The sequence below is a fragment of the Pinus tabuliformis genome, chromosome 6 (genome assembly GCF_031772625.1).
Source record: "Pinus tabuliformis cultivar Carrire ecotype Pingquan chromosome 6, CPIR1, whole genome shotgun sequence".
Taxonomy (NCBI): domain Eukaryota; kingdom Viridiplantae; phylum Streptophyta; class Pinopsida; order Pinales; family Pinaceae; genus Pinus; species Pinus tabuliformis.
Genome location: NC_142292.1, coordinates 566,381,417 through 566,399,973, shown reverse-complemented (window position 1 = coordinate 566,399,973; position 18,557 = coordinate 566,381,417).

Below are 18,557 nucleotides of genomic sequence, written 5' to 3'. Positions count from 1 at the left end.
AAAGCTTTCCTGTCATTATTTATTATCATTACTCTCTCCTCACTTGTGAACTGCAGGAATGAAGAAAAAAAGTTACACAAAGCAATGTGCAGGAAACTATGGGGAAAAAGAGGAAGGCTCCAATGTTCAAAGACAGAGAAAAGATGCCCTTATAAATAGATACTGCATGCAACAGAGCCACAGATTCCCAAAATGCTGCTGAGCCATCCATTACAGATCTTTCATATATAGCCATGGTTAAATGGGTACTGAGCGAAGCTGATATTAGAGACAGACAGTTTAATGCTCAGGGTCGAGAGTTCACAAGATCATTATTTTTATAAATTTTGAGCTTTATACCCGATAAGAGAAAGAGGCGCAAAAGGCAAAAAACGCATCAGAGAAGCCCGGATCAAAGAACGGAGGCAGTTTCCGATGCGCGAATCGTGCTATGCTAAGAAAATTGCTCGAGAAGGAAAGCTTCTAACTGCTCAGTCACCTGTAAGCCCGAAAATTGCAAGAAAGCAATGATAAAAAAAATACAAACTGGAAACGGAAAGGTAAAGAAAAGGCAGAAGCAATCCAAAGGGTTAACCAAGTTGAACTGAGATTATTACTGGGCATACACGGTAAAGCCACATAGTCAGTGGATGACTTTCAAAGTATATCATCGATTTTGCTGAGAAGATGGTGCCAGCTCTTGCCAATTCTGTTTGCTTAGCTCAACCAAAAGCGGAAGACAGTCAGCCGACTCTACTCAAGCAAATACTGAATGCTTGCAATGTTAAGGAGCAAATGCAGAAATAGTTAGATATTAGATTTAATTTTTAGAAATAGTTTTGTTTTATTTTTGCTTAGAAAAAGGGCGGTCATTTAAACCGCATCCTGAATCTTTGTAAATAAGTTATTTAGTTAGTAGTATTTAAACCCTTCTCATGCATTTAGAGAGGGGTCCAGAAATTTATCAAAAACTTGTCCTCAGAACATGCACTTTTGCACCCTCAGAGGAGGTTTTGATGAATGAATGGAATAGGGTTTGTTGATGTTTGCATTTGATATCTGCTACTGATGTTGCACTTCTGTACTCTTAGTGGATGTTAGAGCAAGGAGAGATAAATCATTGTCGCTTGAAGCTCATGAGTAGGACTAGTTATAAATGGTACTTTTTTTCTCTTAACCATTTCAGCTTATGTGTTAAAGTGATATACAATTTTTAGTTATTTATGTATTATTGCATGAATGCCTGAGTTATCATTTGGCACTTTTGTACGGTGATAGCTATTTATTTATGCTTAATGTATGAATAGCTCATTATGCGATATGTTTTTCACAACTGTTTTGTCTAACTTTTTATGCGAAGTGGTTCATCCTTATTGATTTATTTTCTCATAATAGCTGAATGATCTTTATTACCAGTTGTTATTTGAAATCTTTTTAGATCGCATAATAGAAGAATTACATCCCGGGTTAGTATAGACTTAGATGTTGCTGCCTATTAGATTACAATAGCATAGCATTAGATTAAACTTAGAATTAGAATATCTCAATTAGGAACTGTTAGATCAGGAACATCAAATTCTACACACACACACTCATAGATTGGGAAACTGGTCCCATATCCCCAGTCGGACCCGCTATACCAAATGGATAAGGAGCTGTCAACCAAGGTCCGGACCAGGCGGGTATCCCCCTTGTTGTAGACCCGATTTTCGGGGCTTCAACAGAAACCGACATGAATGCATGACCAACACACAACCCATCCAGTCCGAGGGTTGAACCATGCTATGATACCACTCTGTAACACCATCCTCCCACATCTACCCTAGTAAATGGCCAATCAGGGTAAACATGTGATGAGAAGTTACTATGATATGATTCGACCTCCTAAGTCATGTTAAGGAAGTGGAACTGACAAAAACACACCATACAAAACTTCAAAACAACAACAATACTATCAGGAACCATCCCCACCTCTCAGGTAACTAGCCCCTAAGTCCCACTGAGTTTTTAGACCAATTAACCCCCAGACGCTCCCATGATATTGTCATGCCAGCATCCGGAAGTCTTTGGACGCTCCCACAACATGGAATGCTAGTGTCTAGGGACTATTTTTCTTAGTGTTGTGCTAACGTCCATAGGATTTAAGCCACTTTTTCAGGCCCAGAGCCTAGGTCACTGCCCAGAATTGGATGACACCTTCAGAACAGAAAAATAACAAGGGAATGATGATGCAAGTACAATTACTTGAACAAGCCCTTGATTGGAACCCTACTAGCCATGATAGAAATTTCTTCAAACATATCATAAATATGCAATCTACAGGTGTAAACAACAGATATAAGCATAGGGGTCTCATGTCCATCTGAGAATCGTTAAGAAGCATTGTTTCCTCAACACATTAGTTGAAGTTCATCCATTAGGTCATAGATACATTGTTCATTCATTTACAAGTGAAAACATGATGAGAGCCATACATAGCTCTTGTCATAATACATGATCATAACCAACATAATAACCACAAAAATACCAAGGAAACAACAACCATATGATCCACATATAAACCAGTACAATACTCATAAAATAAAAAGGATAAATAACCTCATATTAATGATGCAAAGGCCAACCAGTTGTGGGACTTCCACGAACTACTCGATCGTAGACATGGCTGAGCCAAAACTCTCTTCAGTCAATCACCCCCATGCAATATTCCAGGCATGAATGTGGGATCTCATAAAACACATCAATCAAAAACCATCCAGGGCTTCAAGAGGCCAACCACCTCAACCCATCAAACAATGATTCCACCTCATGGTCAGACATTACAAAAAAATCATCAGATTGGTATTGACCTAAGCCTTCAAGGCCTCTAGAGCGTTTATTCCAACTAAGGCTTCTAGGACTAGTAACTCAACCCACAGCTGTCGCTGGGCTTCCAAAATGTTTGTCCAACCAAGGCTTCGAGGACTAGTATCTCAACCCTCCAAGGGCTTCCAGAGAATTTTTTCAACCAAGGCTTCTAGGACTAGTAACTCAACCCAAGTCATTGCAGGGCTTCCAGAGCGTTTGTCCAACCAAGGCTTCTAGGAACTAATAACTCAACCCAAGCTAAGGAAACATGAGAACCAACCAGGAAAACAAAGAAATGAACCCACAACACCATGACTATCCAGGAAATGGAAAGGCTAGGAAAATCCATTGTCAATCCAGGCAATCCTCCATGCCAGTGACAGGTCATGACCAATTAACCACATGCATGCAAAAACTAGTGAGGAAAACATACATGCAACTCGGTACCTGCAAGCAAAATCCATTGTAGTTGTTGATCCTAATGTCCCCATGCACTTTCCTGTTCTTCCTTTTCCTTCTTGCTCCAAAACTCCAAGTATGCCACACCCTCCAAGAGTGCTCCAAGAAAACTGTAAGTGTCCAAGAGCATGAGAGAGAGAGAATAGATAGAGAGCTCCAAAAATGAACTGAAAAAAGTCTGTATATTGATCCTCAGAAACCTTTTTATTAATGAGGCCCCAATTTTCTTCATTTTCTATTATTTTCCTTCATTTTCCTCACATGAAACCTGTGACCTTTCACCTCCCTTTTCTCCTAATTTTCATTATTTTCATAAATAAACATGCCAAAATACCATTTGTCTTTCCAAAGCCTTTTTCATTGCCTTTTCCAATTTCCTTAGCCATTAATCAACCACAAGTGATCCCCATCACTATGCTTTTGCCCAACATTCAGCTTGGAATAAGTGTCCCATCAATCATGTTTATTATTTTTCCTATATTAACTTTTATTACATGGAATTTTCACCAAGGCTGTTACAATTTTGTATCGCTCTAGATTGTTGTTATATCATGTTTGATGAGGATTTGGATTCCCCTTCACTTCAAATATATTTACTATATTTTTTGAGAGGTTTTTGATGATTTATCTAAAAATTAGTTGCCTCCCTCTTAAGTTGATGATTTATGTGCATATGTGCATTTGGGGGTATATCTTTATAAGGTTTTGGAGTTATCAAGTAGTGAGGATGATCACATACTTAATCAAATACAATATCCATATATAGAGATGATATGCTGAGGATGTGCAAACATCCTATTTATTAAGAAAAAGAGGAAATGGTTGAGGCAAATCCATCTCCCTTTAGATCTTGAAGTTAGAGTAGTATCATTTGAGGCCTAAGTAGAACAAAAAACTACTGCATCAAAGAATGTATAAGAGGCCCCATTTGAGGTATTAAAGCCAACTCCTTTAGGAATGGAAGTAGGAACAAAATAACAAGAAGTAGAGAAAGAAGTGGAGGAAGGAGAGGAAGTAATAAAAGATTTAGAGAAAGCAGACGAAGATGCAACTTAGATATCTTGACCCCCTTAGTAAATGCTCAATACAATTTGTGCACTTTCTCATAACATCAAAATATTCATCGTTTATTGAAATACTGGGGAAAGGTTATTGTCCCTCCCCTCGACTAACAAGGGGAAGGAAAACTTGCAAAGAACAAAGAGAAAAATGTAGAAAATATGTGATAGGTTAACCCGATAATGCAATATAAATCAAAGCAGAATACTATAACTTACTTCTACTATCAATTTGCAGAAGCTTAAAGATCGATCTGAACAATATAACCAAAAGAAGAAGAATTAATGGCACAATACACATGAAAATACTTTGGGGAAAGCCTCAGCTAAAAACCCCACACTATTGTATTATCATACATGGTGGAAATACATAGGAATTATACAAAGTCTTAGCTCTCACAGCTAGCCAGCTCTCAGTACAATCCTCACAGATGCTCACAGACAATCTTGGCTTCTTTCCAGCCTTCCTCTCTGCCCTCCAAGCTCCTATTTCCTTGTGTTGTTCCTTGTGGATGATTCCCAATTACCAAGTGGATAATCTCTCGTCAAAATTGCGCAATACTCAAGGATTAAATTCTTGATTTCATGCATGAGTTTTCTCTTTGAGAAAACACAAGCAACTGATAGTACACTATCCTTGACTTTAATCTCAACTGGGTCTTACTCAGAATAGACATGCATGAGTTTCTAATGAGGGAATCTTTAGTTAACTGGAGTAGCACTAGTTGAGTGCATGCATGCATCAACTGACTATTAACTCTCTATTAGTTCCTCAAACATTTTGGAACTAATTTAACTGGACTTAACTCAGTAAATTGAGTTAGCTAATTAAAACTCAAATATAACTCAATCTTATCTCCTTAATTTAAGGGATAACTCTTGCATGACTTCAGAAAGACTTCTAACTTTAATTTCTCCAAGTAAATAAGTTAAAATAAATAAATTAATTATTTCCAACTAGCTGTTAAGACTAAATTCGATTTTAATTCACAATTTAATTCAAGGAAAAATTAAATTGGAATATTATTGTTGCCATATTTCAACACTCCCTCTCAATAAGAAAGGGATTATCTGCCACCCCGATCATGTCTCTATGGAACTCCAAAAAGGCACATCTTGCTCCTCTGTCGAAATATACTGCAGCAACATGATCCTCCTCACTACACAATCTCTGAGATGATGATACCGAATGTCGATGTGCTTGGACCTATCATGAAATACTGGATTCTCAGAGAGTTTGATACAACTCTGATTATCACAATAGATCACAGTTGGATCCATCCTCTGATCAAACAAACCAACTAGGATTTTCCGCATCCAGATGGCCTCACATGCTGCCTGACTTGCATCCATATATTCTGCCTCTGCCGAGCTGAGTGGAACCGTCATCTGTTTCCTGCTGTACCAAGAAACTGTCGTTAACCCAACGTTGAAAATCCCTCTTGATGTGCTCTTTATATCTGTTGGACTCCCTGCCCAATCTGCTTCGGTGAAGCCCTGTAGCTTCACTCCCTTTGTTTGTCTATACCATAATCCCTACTGAGATGTGCCTCTGAGGTATCTCAATACATGATTTGTCGCCTTCCAAAACATCTTGGTAGGCTGAACCATCGCTTGACTCAGCTGGTTCACCACATAGAAAAAATCTGGTCGTGTGTTCACTAAGTACATCAGTGAACCCACAAGCTTCCTGTACATAGTAACCTCTACCACTTCCCTTGAAGTAGCAACCTCCATCCTCCAGTTACCTTCTAGAGCAGTATGCATGGGCCTGCACTTCTCCATGTGGAATCTCCTGAGTATCTCGTTGGCATACTTGCCCTGAGACACAAACAACTCCCCATCCTTCTGCCACACTTCCATGCCAAGGAAGTAATGCATGAGACCCATGTCTTTCATCTCGTACTCTCTTGTAAGGTCCTCCTTGCAAGACACGATCAACTGATCATCACCAGTCAATATGAGATCATCAAAACAAAGCACGATGATCAATAACTTACCTTTCACCACGATGTGGTACATGTTCACATCCGCTTCACTCTTTGTGAAGCCCAACCCAGTGAAGTAGTTGCCTATCCTGGTGTACCAAGCATGAGGTGCTTGCTTCAGCCCGTATAATGCTCTCTTGAGTCGGCACACATGCGACTCATGTTCGAAGATCTCAAAACCTTTCGACTGCTCTATGTACACCTCTGCCTCAGTTTGGCCATTGTGTAATGCAGTCTTCACATCCATCTGATGGATCTTCCAATCCATCTGTGCTGATAGTGCCAACATAGATCTGATAGATGAGTACCTTGCGACAGGAGCAAAAGTCTCAAAATAGTCAATCCCCTCGACCTGTGAAAAGCCACTGGTACAAATCTTGCCTTATGCTTCTCCACATTACCATCAGCAGCTTGCTTTACATTGTAAAGCCAATGGGAAGTCACAACTGACTTGTTCTTCGATCTCGGAACCAAATCCCAAACACTGTTACGAACTATGGAGTCATATTCCTCCACCATAGCATCAACCCAGATCAGCTGCTGCACTGCTTCCTCAAAGGAAGATGAATATAGTTGAAAATTGTTTCCTATGTTAATTTTATATGTGCAATTTGTTATAGTAATAGATAGTTTTTAAAGAAAATATTTCAATTAAATTTGATATTAAGTTTTGACATTATAGTTGCGGGAGAAAAGGCCATATCAAGTATGTGGAAGTAAGGAGGTAGGAATTGAACAACACCTTTTTTACACTCTACAACTTACTCACAAATTAGGAAGACTTTGAATTTATATATTAGATATTGAGAATGAGTGTTTTAGAGGGAGAAGTTATGCCTCATGGATAGATTGACTTGCAAGAGCCATAAATTCCTCATGCAAAATTTGATTTGGGCAATCTTCAAACCTTGGAAAGATCTCAATGTGTTGAACAACATTGCAACGATAGACTTATTCTTGCAAAGATTTGACCCAAAAAATAACCATGTAAAGCCTCAAAGAGGCTCGTGAAGGTTCTTGACACTAAATCATCAAAGGGGGGCTTGCCCTAAAAATGAACCCTATAAGCCCATAGCTCCATATTCTCAACCCAAAAAACACCAAAATATGACAAATTATATAATGGTCCATTTTGGATCAAGACCTAGTGAAAAGTGTGTAGCATTTTCCATTGACAAAGTAATAAGATAATAGAGTCAATGATGTAGATAACCCATGAAGTAGTGATGTAGATAACCCTTGAAATAAAGCAAAAAGATAGTGGAATAAGTTCTAGCTATCAAACTTTCTTATTTAATTTGTCTTTTAAAAATAGGCACACAAAGTGTAAATTTTGTTGTGCCATATTTTCAATCAATCTCTTAGACTATTTAATATTGTTTAATAAAATCTATCTTTTATATATTTATCTTGTTGTAACTCATATTTTTATTTTTTTTAGGATTTATATTCCCTTAAATGAAGTAAGATAATGAGCTAATGATTTATTCCCTTTCTAGTTAGCTCCACTTAAATCCAACGTTCTAATATTCATTGGAATTCGCCATCAAATCCACTAATTTACAAATTCCAATAACATATATATAAATTTAGCAACCTTGGAAACCTGTATTCAGTGAGACTATGCAATTTCTTTTTTTTTCAAAAATAAATGTCGTTTCTATTAAAAAAAAACACTTACATATTTAATGTTAAATATTAAATAGACATATTTTTGAGCTGAGAGGCTCATTCTACAACCCAGTATGTTGTGTAAGGGTGTCCATCCGCATCAAAGTTGCAAATTTTTCTCATGTCGGCCAAAATACAATTTTTTTTAAATGTAAAAATAAAAAAAAATAACTATACAAAACATTTAATAACGTTGAATCATAAAAAAAATTGCACGTGAAAAAATTGGATCCTCTCAACTCATGTTAAATAAAATATTAAATAATTATACAAAGCATTTAAATAATGTTGACTCATAAAATAGCCCCAAGGGTTAGCTCAATCGGTCAAGTTGGGGCCTCGCCAATGGGAGGTCACAGGGTCGAAACCCGAAAGCTCTTGGGGTTAGGTCTGTGGTGACCGAGGGGTGGACCCCCTTTGGGTGGGGTCCACCCAGATTTCTCGAACCTGGAGTAGCGGATCAACTGACCAGGGTCCGTGAACCAGCTGGAAAAAAAAAAAAAAAAAAAAAAAAAAATAAAAAAAAAAATAAAAAATTTTGACTCATAAAAAATTTGTAGGTGAAGAAATTATATCCCTCTTCGCTCATATTAAATCTGTATTTAAAATAAATCTATACTAATTTTATCACAACGAAAAATAATACCTAACCTTATTATTTTTTTAACTTACATCATTTGTTCACTAAATGAAAATCATTTTTATTAATTATATTTTTGCTAAATTTATATAAAAACCCAAATTTAACGTCGTTGTACGATGGAATGTTAATATCCTTTATCTTACTCCTTTGGAGATCCTTCCTCGAACTTTCCGCATTAAATGGTGCTTTCGTGACATTCGGTTCATGTGGTCAACACTGCAAACTATTAATGTTACCGTTTCCTTTTCTTTTCACAGTAAACAACACACATCAAAAATCTAGACATCTCGGCCGAAAATATCAACCCTCTATGTACACGGTATCTAACTGCTCCTGAGATCCTTCCTCGAAACTTCGGCATTAAATGACACTGTCGTGACATTCTGATCAAGCATTTATTGCTATCGTTTTCTTTTCTTTTTGCAAAAATATAGATGGCCAGGGTGGCCTTGCAAGAAAAGTATTCCTATACTTTGTCGTACGGTATTCACGAACCATTATATCTATGTGACTTGTTGCTTTATTTTTGAATTAATTCAACATTTATTAATATTTTAGTAATGGACATGTGAACTACCCATATTATTATATAAATTTGAAGGTACGCTGAGTAGAAGCATTCTTACATCATAATTAATTAATTTGTAGGCAGAAGTTTATATGTTGTTGTTTAGGTTTTTCCTTAATAAATGTAGGATATTTGTTTTTAAAAATAAATTATATTTTTAAAATGTGTAATAATAATAATTTTAAAATATATTAATTATAATAAATATTTTTATGTTTATCTAATAAAAGTGGTATTTAGGATTATCTATTAATATAAATTTACACTATATTAATTAAAAATAAATAATGTGTTGATAGGCATAAAATAGATGATGACGGGTATATTGTTAAGGCATTTTTTTAAATGTGAAAGTTACTAGCTTGAGTGATTTTGACAACTTAAATAGTTTTGAGTTTAGACTTCTGTGATCCATAATATTTAGAAGAGATTTTTTCTTTCGGAGAATTTCTTGGAGTCAACATTTCAAACCCTCTACTGTGGTTCATCATCAGGACAAAGGTTGCCCTGATGATGAACCACAGTAGAGGGTTCGAAACATTGGCTCCAAGAAATTATTCAATGTGATCTCTCCAAAAGAAAAAATCTCTTCTAAACTTAAATACTCCTAAATTATGATTTCTCAAACCAAAAATTAAATACGAAGTGATCTCAAAACTCACACGATTTAACACACAAAATATAAAATAAAATATCATTCACAAGAAATAAAAGACATCAAAAAATAATTTAAAATTAGATTTAAAATATCTTCACACAAACGACCACTTGTGTAATGATCCTAGTGTAGTGGGCGTTATGCCTTCCCATGACCTTATCAGTTGTCAAATTTATGACAATGACAAACTTTTATTTGATATCTTAGTAATAAAGAACTTAATGTCGATGGACTTAGCTTACATTTTCCTCCCTCCCAATCTTTAGACGGGTAGTATCCCATCCACAAACCTAATATACATAAACATTAAATACAGTTTGTCGCTAAAACATTGGGATCACACCTTGTTTTTGGTATATCAAAGAAATTAATATTACGAGAATATTAGGATTATTAGGATCAAAAAAATAACATTAGTAATTGTCCTAAAAGGTAGATTTTAATAGGAATTTTAAATTGAAAAAATTATATATTAGTTTTTATAATTAAAATTGATATATTAAATTTTTTTTTTATTTTTATTTTTTTTTTAAATTTATAATTTGTAATTATATTGAAATTCGTTAATAAAATTATTTTCAATATTTTCTACTGCTATTATAACTGCACGTTGGAACATGTAGAATAGAATACTCTACACTCAATATGCATTCTAAAAAGAATTAGAGTAAATTAATTATGTCATATTTTAAGGTAATCTAATTAATAGATGATTTTTTTTTGCAATTTTTTTAGTTAAATTTTACTTAAAATTATTTATAGATTTTTTAAAATCCTAAGTCAAAGCTTGGATATTCAACTCCATAAACTTCTAAACGTAATAACTTCATAAGCTTGGATTTTTTTGACAAGAAAAGTAAGCGATATATTCATGAAACTATGTAGTCATTTAGTGCCATTGAAAGAAATCTTATCCAATTTGCTAAACAAACCTTCCCGTGGATATCTACCTTTAATTCGTAATAATGCAGATATACATTTCTTAAATTTGCATTTTTGGCTATTTAATGTTACACATATAATATATTTCATAAGATGCAAGAGCTTGTTGCTTATAAGTTAACATGAGGTTGATAATAAATCATGGAAAGTATCTTTTAGCTTTGGCCATTTTTAGTGGGGTATTTTATTAGTATAGCAAGAAAACACATTTTGGCAAATGTTGTTCTAAACACGTTCTTTTCTTAGAATGTATTTATGTGTGAAGAGATTACAAGCTTTTACTTTTGAATGGTCTCTGATGCATTTCACCATAAGACCTCTATTGCGATGCCATCTCTATCTTCATTTCACCATAAGACCTCTATAGTGATGCCATCTCTATCTTCATCAAGGGAAACATTCTTGAGGACTGGAGTTTAATGAGACAATAGCTTGTCACAGTGTTTGAAGGCATATGCAAAGGTAACGCCTCTAAGGAGGAAGAGGCTACTCATTGTCTATAATTCATCCCATGTCTCATTTGAATTCCTTGACCCAATCCACTAAAGCCTAATGTGCATATGGTTGTGTAAGTTAACAAGCTAGCTTGTTAGATTGCTAAAAATGGAAACCATGTTAAACAAAATGATTCAACTTCCTTCTCAAGCTATCAAAAGGCTGGTGAAACTGCAACTAGGAATAAAATATTGATAGGAAAGCTTTATTTAAGAATGTTTCCAGCTACTTTTGAAACCACAACAAGGGCATTAGGTCTATGCTCCAAGTTGTTAATGAATTGATGCAGCTGCTATTGACCATCCAGCCTTAAAATCATTAGGGAAAGGAATGGTAGTGTATTGTGGCAAGACATGAACAATCAATGGAGTGAATACATGTTTCCATTGGTTTTTCTTTCGGCGAGTAGAAAATGACTAAGAACGTGCAAGTTCAAGGAGAGTTAATGGTTCTAATGAAATCATTTATGCGAGAATGAAATTGGGCGTTGAAAGGGAGTTTTCAGAATCAAGGGAAACACATCTAATTTTTTTTTTCTTAACATTCAAAGAAACAAAAGTGCGATTGCAGAGTGAAAGTGGTAATTTCAGTAACATGTGGTATATTTCTTGTGTCCCGGTATCTTTGTCTGCAATTGTTTTTGTTAGGAGTTTTTAGATGACATTAATGATAAGTGCTTCTAGAGGCACAATTTGTGAGAGGCATGATAACATTTGATGATAACTTTATGATCTTGTTTCTGCATTTGCTGCATACTTTCAAATGTAGTTTAACACAACATGGCGTGATGGAATAGGTTGGTGATCCGGTTGGATCCAGAAATAGAAGTGGCGTTGAAAATAACTCAAAAATCAAAGTCATAAGATGGAAGTGAAACTAGGACTAGATCATAGTGCTCTTCGCCCTGATTCCAACAGTGTGAACGCCACTCAAATTTGAGTTTGTATGCTCAAGTTATAGCTAGTAAAAGTTCTGGTCAAACTTGGCCAAGTGGCAATCACTAACGAGGCAACAATTTGGCGAAGGGTTGGCTCAAAAAAACGACGGTTGGAAAAGGTGAATTTTTCGCCTCCTTAATTTTCCTAATAACCCGTAAAAACCGATGGAAAACTTTTATATCATTGGCCTTTATATATTAAAAAAATCAAAATTTTGGGTGGCGGACCACCAACCATGCCACCCCTCCCAACGACTATGTTAAATATATTATAAAACGAGTGGGCGGGCCTCCACCGGCGGACCCACCCTACCCACCGACCAACCATATGACATAAATATAGAGTGGAGCCAGCAGGGATTAAATCCGCCTGACCAGGTGGGCCGACCCGCCATGCGGGCAGCTCCAAATGGCATCATTCCAATCGAACTCCTCCAAAACTTATATAGCACCAACCTTCAAACATATCTGCCAAACAATAATATGATATGTGGGGTGCGACGGGGGTTTGAACCTGGTTCTCCCCTGACCTAAACAACTTCGCCACCAATGAGCCACAACTCGTTCGTTGGTGGCTCTGCCCCATTCTTTATATAGAACCTCACATTTTCCATTCGAACAAGACCGATGGAGGAGCAGAGCATGAAACCTTGAGCGGCTAGGAGGGCCAGAACCATGAGCAAGGAATCTATCTTGATGCTGAGAAGATTCTGTTAGGGGGCCAATGGTGCTAGTGTCAGAATTTGACAAGTTTATAGTCATTTTTGCATGTTTTCTCACCATGAGTCTAACCGTGCAGTACGTTTCTCTAGCCGAGGTCTCTATTTTTCGTCCATGACAGAGATTGGAGGTATAAGGGTCATTTTTGTAAAGTTTCTTGTAGTTTATTTCTTTGCTTCCATTTAATGAAAGAAGGCCTCCCCACTTTGAGCAAGGCCTAGAGACATATCACATTGGTGAACTTTGTAATCAAATCGTTTGTGTGCCTTTGATCTCATGGTTTCTTTATGATTTCTGCTTATTTTTCATGTGTTAAGTTACTTGGTTAATATGCTTTTTTATATGCAATTCTATATGCATCCTTGAAGTTAAAAGATCTAAATCAAGTTTGGTATCAGAGAAAGTCTTCTTGATGCGAGTTGCATGAGTGAATGCTAACCATGAACAAGCTCCAAAGAGGAGAAGGAAAACTTAAATCATTTGATCCTGAAGTGGGGAATGCACCCCGAAGACGAAACATGGCAGATGAGGAAGCTTGAATGGAGGAAGAACGAAATTATCACAAGATCTTCTTCACCATGGTAGAGAAAATTGAAAAGTTGTTTATAGAGTATAAGAAGACAACCAAGCTTGAGAAGAAAGAGCCAGATGACCATGCATCAATAAATCATGAAGGTGGAAGAGGAGAGCCTCCTAAACTTCTCTCTCCATCCTCTAGTGAGAGTTCTTCTTCTTCTTCTCATCTCTAACGGGCATCATAAGAATACATCTAAGAAGCCATTTTTAAAGCTAGATGTAGAGTTTTGTTTGCTCGCATATAATGGAGAATGTAATGCAGATAAACTAAACAATTGGATTAAACAGATCAATATTTATTGTTGGATTCAACAAATCGAGGAAGATGAGGCCAAGATCTAATTAGCATATCTTAAGGCTGAGTGGCACCGCTCTCGTATGGTGGGAGAGAAAGTTGCAGAAAGGAAATAAAAACTTGGGTAATCTCCTTTCTTCTTGGTCGAATTTTGTTTCCACATTAAAAGATTAGTTTTATCCTATGGTTTATTGACAAAAGGCTTTAATGGAATGGCAATATTTGAGACAAGGAAAGGGTAAAAATGTACAAAGCTTCATAGAGGATTTTAGAAAACAAGCATTGAATTTGGGCATTTCACTTTATTCACCAGAAACTGTAACAAAGTATATCAGTGCTTTACATAGTTATATCAGGCATTCTTTGTTATTATTTGAGCCTACTACTATTGATGCGGCTAGTGTGAAGGCCATTCACCTTGAAAGAAGGGGCAAGAATGATAAATAAGAGCAATTGAAGAAATCATTTTTTAAACCTCATAATGGCAAGTTCAAAGGAAAAGGCAAGGGAAAAGACAAAAAGGCAGTTACAACCAAGAAGGAGGAAGGAACAAAGCCAATTTGCACACATTTCAAGAAGGAAGTCCATGATGATGATCACTGTTGGAAGTTGCATCCGGAGTTTAAACCAAAGATATTTGGTGGGAAGAACAAGCAAAAGAAGGTGGCAACTGCCCAATAGAACCTTCGATCCGATTTTGGTGATGAGACATTGATCACAACATTGGGCACAAAAGGTACTCCTTCTCTTCATGATAATGAGAATTTTGGATCACATGCAAGTACAAGCTCTTCAAATGAGCCTCTTGTTAATGACTGAAATAGAATTGAGTTGTTCCACTTTAGAGTCGTAATGAAACATACTAAAGTGGAAACCCTGTTTGATCAGGGCTCACAAGAAAATTTGATTTCAGAATGTTTGGTTAAAAATTTAGGATTAGAGACCAAGCTTCATCCGAAACCATACCCACTTGGTTGGGTGTGTGATAAAGAAAAATTACATGTAACCAAGAAGTGTAGAGTGACATTTGTGATTGCATCCAAACTAGTAGATGAGGTTGATCTTGATGTTGTACCCTTGGATATCTGTGGTATTGTATTGGGGAGTCCGTATTTGTATGACAGGAAAGCAATTTTCTTTTTCCATGAAAACAAGTATCATCTCACAAAAGATGAGGTGGAATAGATTGTTCAAGCTCATCACGCCAAAATCAGTGACAATCTTGTAAGTGCAGGCCAGATGAAGAGATTGATTAATTCCAGCAAAGGGTGCATGCTCATGGTTGTGAGAGAAAAATATGCGGAGACATTTGAAGCTTTCCAAGGTTGTGATCCCACTCATAAAAAGGAATTGTATGAAATTGTTTCTAACTATGATGGGCTTTTTCAGGAACCAAGTGGGTTGCCTCCAAAGCATGGGATCAAACATGAGATTAACTTGCAACAGGATGCTCCTTTACCCAACATTAGTATGTACAAGTTGTCAACCATTGAGATGGAGGAGATAAAGAAGTAGGTACAGGAATTGTTGAACCAAGGGGTCATATGGCGAAGTTATTCTCGATGTGGCTCACCTATTATGTTGGTGCCGAGGAAGGATGGCACATGGAGGATATGTGTAGACTACAAGGCACTCAACAAAATAATGGTGAAGAATCGATACCCTCTCCCTCGCATTGATTATTTGTTAGATCAATTGAAAAATGCTATCTATTTCACAAAAGTAGACTTGCGCAGTGGTTATCATTAGGCCAGGATTGCATAATAGGATGTATTGAAGACCGCATTCAAGATGCAACAGGGGTTATATGAATGAATGGTGATGCCATTTAGATTATGCAATGCTTTGAACACATTCATGAGGGTGATGAATGATATTTTCATGCCTTTCTTGATTATTTTGTAATTTTGTATCTTGATGACATTCTTGTTTACTGTAGGACATGGGATGATCATGTGAGTCGTGTTAAAAAAGTACTTGATGTTTTGTAAAAAGAAAAATTGTATGTCAAAATGTCGAAGTGTGAATTTGGTAAGACGTCTTTGGTGTACTTGGGTCACATTATCGGTGGTGGACAATTGAAAATAAATCCTTCTAAAATTTATGTGATTGTAAAGTGGCCTAAACCCGCCAATGTTATAGAGGTTCATTTCTTTTTGGGTGAAATACAATACTGGGGAAGGTTCATTGCTAAATTATCCATCATTTCATCCCCCTTACATGCATTGATGGGTGTGAAGAAAACCTTTCAGTGGGGAGGAAAGTAGCAGAAAGCCTTCGATGCACTGAAAGAGAAGATCAACACCACATCAGTTTTGGCCTTACCTAACCTTCAACAACCTTTTGAGATTGAGACAGGTGCCAGTGTATATGTCATGGGAGTAGTATTGATGCAGCAGAGGAAACATGTATGTTACCATTCGAAGAAATTATCCCAAGTTGTTGTGAACTATCCCACATATGACAAGGAGTTATATGCCTTGGTTCAAAGCGTGAAGAAGTGGAAGCACTGTTTGGTTGACAAGGAGACCATCATTCACATATATCACCATCCCTTTTCATATCTCCAGTTGCAGGCCAAGCTTCAACAAGCATGACATTTCATATGGATGGGATTCCTTCATCAGTTTCACTTGGTAATAAAATACAATAAGGGCACCAAAAACAAAGTGGTAGATATTCTTTCTCACCCTCCTATTTTTTCATTTATAGTTTTTCAAAATGCCTCTTTATCTTCTGAAAGTTATGTTGAGCAATATGTTGATGATGATTATTTTAAGGAGATTTATGCAAAGTTGACTCATGGATCACAAGTGGATAATTACCATTTGCAGGGAAAGTTGTTATATCACCTTGGAAAACTTTGTATCCCCACCAATGAAAGAATACATTTAATCAGATAGGCACATACCTCTCTTGTGTCAAGTCATTTTATTGTAGGAAAAAATTTGTGTCATTTGCAGAGGTTTGTGTTATTGGCCTCACATGAAAAATGTTGTGACTCGATATGTAAAGGGATGTGTGTTGTGTTCAATTAGTATGCCCACTAATAGAAAATTGGGGCTATACTCACTACTCCCTGTTCCGAGTCGTCTATGGGAATGTAGGTTTTAACCTTGTACATAAATTACTTGCATACGAATTCTAAAAAAATAAAATAAACAATGACGAGAATATAAAACAAATACACAGATATTTTCCCCTAGATCCCAAAACCGATACTACTAGATTGATTTTTCATTATATTCCTTTCAATGTTACAATGATGATGATGATGATGATGATAGTGGTTAATGTCCACTGAGACCAAATTGGTCTATCGGACCTATAATTTTCTTAGTTTTTAATTGTCTGGCTCCTCATCTTTCTTGGCGAGATTGATGCTGTAGCTTTCTTTTTTTTCTCTACAGTGTTCCAAATTCCTGTATCTTGCATCTCCTTCATCTCTTCTGGTTCTTGGGACATTGGTGTCTTAGCTTCGTGATCTTTTGTGTTCATCCTCTTGAAGATAGACCGAGAAGAAGTTTGGTCTAGGAGATCTGCTTTGTTGTTAAATGAAGATTTATTTTGTGTAGTATTCGAATCCTCATAACTGTTGATGCTTGAGGGGTTGTCGAGTTCACTTTTTTGTTGCTGGGTGGGGCTTTCTCCTTGCTTGTCTTGAGAGTTGTTTCTTTCTTGTGATTCAGAGTTTTCTCTAGGGTATTCTTCTTTGATGACAGTGTAGTGTTCTTTTTGTGCTCCTTCCCACCATGTAGATCTGTGGTGGTTTTTTCTAGCAGAATTTTTCTGGGAGGCTTTTGGGCAATTTTTGGCTAGATGGCCCGTCTCAAAGCAGGATCGACATCTGAAGAGGACACCTTCATAATTGAGTTTCTGGTTCCACATATAGTCTTTACTTGTTAGGTTTATTTCAGCTGGGAATCCAGCACTGAAGTCCATTTCCACATAGATGTGTGCATAGGTGGTTCTGGCATATTCCTTTGTTTCTAGGCACCTGCAGTAAAATTTCCCAATTGCATTTCCAATGGATTTTAGTGAGGAGAGATTGCAGAGATGCAAGGGTAGGCTTGGCAATCTCACCCAAACTGGTGCTGAGGTTATGACTATTGTTGAGGGATCGAATGATGGGTTCCATGGCTTCATGAATAGGCTTGAGTTTTCCCAAAACCAAGGGCCAAAATCTAGAATACATTGTCTGCTTTCAGGATTTTCAAAATCAGCTATAAAAAAACCCCTAGCACAGGGGTAGATATTAATTTCATCAGAAATGACAGGCTTCCATACCTTCGAGATCCAATTGTGGAGAGCTGTCAACCGTGGCCAAAAACCATTGAACCGGCAGATTAGGGCAGTTTCCGAAAACTTCAAAGCCTCATCGAGTGAGGCCTGGACCACCTGGACAGTGGGAGATGGGGCTTCAATGATGATATGGGCAGGAACTTGCCCTCCAGAAGCAGACGGAACTGAGCCAGCAACTATTTTCGCGAAGCTGGGAGCCATATTTACCCGCAGAAAGCCGAGACTTAGCCGCAGAGAAATAAGGAAGAATATTAGATCTAGATCTAACCGTAGAAGATTAGATCTAGAACCCAGTCGCAAAAGGCAGAAGATTAGATCTAGCCGCAAAAGATTAGATCTAGCCGCAGAAGATTAGATCTAGAACCCAGCAGCAAAGTCTTAGTAAGTATTTTAATTTGCAAGAACCCCAAGAGCACCAC